Here is a 5,000-nt window from a genome sequence, read left to right on the forward strand (position 1 = left end):
GTTTTGTTCCCCCCCAAAAAAGGGACCCAAAAAAAAAAAAAAGGGTTTTTTAACCCAAAAAAAACCAAAAAAAGGGGGGGGGCCCCAAAAAACCAATTGAGCTGGAGATAGTGGAGCGCTACAGGCTGGACAGGGACATTCTACAGCAAACTGTTGAGCTGTGCTGGCCACACCTCACACACAAAACCAACAGAGGGGAACCCATCCCAGTGGATACCAAGGTATGTGTAGGCTTAAGAGTACTAGCTACAGGTACCTTCCAAAGGGCAACTGGGGATATCATGGGGATCTCACAGGCATCAGCATCCAGGGTACTCCACCAGTTCCTGGATGCCATGTCAGCACATGCCGGTGAGCACATATATTTCCTTAACACCCATGGGGCATTGTCTAGCAATATGCATCTCTTCCACCAAATAGCAGACTACCCTGAGGTAGTGGGCGCTATAGGCTGCACACACATACACATCAAAGCACCACCCGGTGAGCGGGGTAGGGTCTACATAAACTGCAAGGGCTTCCCCTCCATCAACTGCCAGGTCATGTGCGATGCCCAGGGCATTATCTTGAATGTGTGTGCTGGCAGCCCTGGAAGCTATCACGACTCCCACATCTGGCATATGACACAGCTGTACCAGTCATTTGCTAGTAGGGACATCCCATATGGCCACCTAGTGGGGGATGCTGGCTACGCACTGGAGCCGTGGCTGATGACACTCCTCAGAAATGCACACACACCTGAACAAGAACTCCACAATGAGGCACACGCACAAACCAGAATCATAATAGAGCATGTTTTGGGATGATCAAGTCATGGTTCTGCTGCCTGGACATATCCAGTGGAGCCTTGCAGTACTCTCCAGCTACATGTACACAAATGTTTATAGTATGTGCCATGCTACACAATATGATCCTGTGGAAACAGCTGCACCAGGAACAGCACGGGTCAAGGCCACACAGCCCCCACCATTGCCAAGGCCATCACAGGCATGGTGACCCAGAGGAGGAACTACCTGAGCCTGCCCATGTAGGAAGAAGGAAACATGCCCAGTATGCCCAGGCCTTGACAATGAGGCAATGCATAGCATATACACTGACACAGTAGGGACCCAGAGATGACATCTCTCTCTGACTCTCACATACAGTAAAAGGGATGCCAAACATGACACTACCTGTGCTTTAACATGTATAGGGAGTGTACTATGTGCATCCGACATAGTCATCCCTCCAGCACTGTCCTCAGTACTGGCACAGCCACAAGGTAAGTCACTCTTCCTATCAATTGCTGAATGGAGTAGTATGTTCTGATAATTGTATCTATGGTATGGATGTGAGCATGCATCGGGTGGCTGAATTGCATGGCAGCAGATAGTGGACATCTACATGGGCAGCATGAAATCCATAACAAATACTGGTGTCAGCATACTAGGCAGCATTAGACAAGGTGACAAATCCCACTGCAGTACATGTGGTGGCCCAAATGTATGGCCAAGGCACACATGCATGTCATTGAGGCTCACATACCCACCACCAATCTCAGCCAGCAGGACAGATGTAGATGACCACAAAGAAAGGCTGGGCTAAGGCCTCCAATTGATGGCAATGGTTAACAGCCCCCTTCCAGACCTACACAGACAGACTACAACTGGTCAGGCAGTTGTATGTCAGTTCTGAAGGGTAAGAAGTCTGAAACTGAAATGTAGGTCAATAAAACCTAAAATATGTACTCTACTGGTATGCCTCCAGTCTGCGTGATAGGTCAGAATACAAAATGAAATGGAAGCCAACAGAGTACCTGAAATACCAGTACAGTCATAGCAAATGCCACCCCACACACAATCCTATGTAGAAATGCACTAACATGTAAGTGTGAGGTGTAATAACAGTGGAGCACAGATTACCCGAGCTGGCCCAATCTACAGGATAAATTGTTGCATGTGTACAATATGCAGGGGTCCATGTGTTAGGTTGTTATGTGTTTAATATTGTCTGGAAGTGATCAGAATGTAGGCATGGAGGGTTGTGTCTCGGTGGCCTGTGGGCAGTACTGTGGATGACAGGGCCATGTTCCGACAACTGCAGTGCCAACCATAATGCTTCTCAGCAATACCCATGTCAGCAGTCGTCCATACTCACTGTCCAGATGTCAATATCTGTCACCGTCTGAAAGATGGACATGCTATGAATGTGAGCCCATACATACACACAGTACACAGGTGGAAGTACCCTAGACAGAGTACATAAAATGTAAATGTCAACTGCACACACCTTTGGAATTGTACATACAGGTTAGCAGCACATTAGTTGTCTGTGTAGTATGGAATACTGATGTAGTCTGGCCAATCACTGGCAGACCACAAAAGGCACAGTTATGAAGTAATGAGAGACTGCCTATGTCCCCTCACAAGACAGCATAAGAGGAATGTCCCATGTATATCTGTGAGTCAGCTACAAGTAGCTTCCATATGACACATGCACTCAGCTCACCCCACCATCAGACACAGGTTTATCACAGGTCATATCCTTGCTGTTGGGAATGAGTACAGTATGACCCCACTTTTGTATGGGAATACCCACAGAATGCAGCATGCTGAAGAGGTGTCCCATGCAGGTGTGTCCCTAGCTGTAAGCAGCACCCTGCCTACATCCAGACCAATGGATTAATATGGACAAGAACTATTGCCATTAACACCTCACACACTTACCCTGTCACCCCAGGGGAATCCACTGGCTCGCAGCTTGGGAATGTAGGAGGGACAGAATACACTGGCCTGCTACAGATGGCCTGCATCACTACCAAATGGCCTACAGTCCTCTGTCAAAGGCCTGTGCCTCACCCGTAGTGACAATGTATGGTATCTCATGAGGTCCCAACTAACAACATAACACAGTCAACAGAACACAAATGCAAGGCCATGTTGACAAATCCCAGTACCAAGCCCACCATGTCCTACTGCATGAACTGTGGACCAACCCCTAAATACCGCTGGGATGAAAGGACAACTATAGGGATACTTCTCAGATATCGCTCGCATAATGTTAGGAAGAGGATAGAATAACAGTGTGGGGTTGTAGAAGCATAGACATCATGGAGTGTGTGAAATCTGAAACTCTGATGTGTGCCCATACTATGCCTGCCTGCAAACCCAGTAATAGGTGGCTACAAACCTGCTCATAAACCACAATGTGAAGGGGAACTGACCAGATATATGAGCCCTGCCTCTGGGTAACCTGGGTGAATCAGTACAGCTGAGAGGTATGGCCACAGCAGGATATGGCCATTGTGTTACGTCGATATATGTACAAGAAGAGGATCCTCAGCCACCTTAGTACCAAGGTACTGGACCATTTACACAGACCCATCAGCAAGTGTCTGCAGCTACCCTTCCAGAATGGCATGAGTGTGCAAGAATTTCTAGGCTGCAGACCACAATACTGGACACAGCTTCATTCATCTTGTAGTTCCCAGGAAATAACTGTGAGCAAATAAGTATATCTGTCAATAGTTGATGACATAATACATCATAGTATAAAACAGTACATATGTCTGAATATCTCTGCTAACACCAACCATGTAACCCAAGCAGCACAGACAGCAATAGTATCCCACTATCTGTCACCCATTGTGACTCCATATTGTCAACCTATCTACAGATATCCTGCAAAAACAGGTTGCTAGCTGTAGGTGTAAAACACCAAACTCTGGACTGGAGTACAACCCTACCTGGAATGGATTCACACACTCAATACAGAAGGTTATACTGGGCATGCTCCTAGAGAAATGAAGCCCATGTCTGACAACACAGTGGACTATACATATTTGTCATTTGCAGATGTCTGAGCACACACACCAAATTGTACACCATTCATGCTTTGCACACATATTGTATAGGAATACTCACACATATCCAAGGCCAACACACTTTAATATGTTAAACATACACACAGAGATGTAGGGAAGAGAAAAACAGACAGTGACAAAGAAAATTCCATTATGAGGCATGTCCCACCCACCACACATCCAATTGGCTGATATTACATGATGTGCTGATGTCAATCACTGTAGACATTCCTTTTGGTAGCCCTCAGCCCTATAGTGTCTGTGGTGCTTGTGATAACTGTGTAACACAATAGTACAAATCAGTATTCATCTAGCATTTGTATACTCAGTCCTGTCAAATGTAAAGTTATGTGTGACTGAGTGTGTGTGTGTGTGTGTGTGTGTGTGTGTGTGTGTGTGTGTGTGTGTGTGTGTGTGTGTGTGTGTGTGTGTGTATGTTCCAGAGGAATAATGTATGGCCCATTCACACATACTACACTTCCCATTGCTCATGATAGCACTCCTGCTGATGTCAGTCACCTTGAAATAACCATCTGGCCAAGTCTCAGCCCAATAAGCTATATGGCGCTCATGATATGTGTGCAATACTGTAATGTAGAAAACTAGTTAGGTAGGAGTTCTAATCCTAGACATGGCAACTGTATGTGTGTGTGTGTGTGTGTGTGTGTGTGTGTGTGTGTGTGTGTGTGTGTGTGTGTGTGGAGATGAATGATTCTGAGGCCAATCACACTTACTACACCTCCAATTGCCCTACTTTAGCATGCCTGCTGATATCAGTCACCTTGAAATAACCCTTTGGCTAAGTGCTAGCCCTATAAGCTCTGTGGCATATGTGATAACTGCAATACTACTAGTGTAGCATACTAGTTAGGTAGGAGTTCTAATCCCAGACATGGCAACTATGAAACTGTGTGTGTTTTTGTGAGAGAGAGTGTGTGTCTTTGATGATACTTGATTTGATGGACATTCACACTTACTACTCTTCCCCTTACCTCTCCTTTAGCACTGCTGCTGATGTCACTCACCTTCAAAGATACCTTTGGGCATCTCTCCCACATATAAGCTCTGTGGTGCTTGTGATGACTGTGTAATACTATAGTGTAGCATACTAGTTAGGTAGGAGTTCTAATCCTGATCATGGCAACTGTGTAAATGTGAG

This window comes from Protopterus annectens, chromosome 1.part2, assembly GCF_019279795.1.
Source record: "Protopterus annectens isolate FY-2018-M chromosome 1.part2, PAN1.0, whole genome shotgun sequence".
Lineage (NCBI taxonomy): Eukaryota > Metazoa > Chordata > Ceratodontiformes > Protopteridae > Protopterus > Protopterus annectens.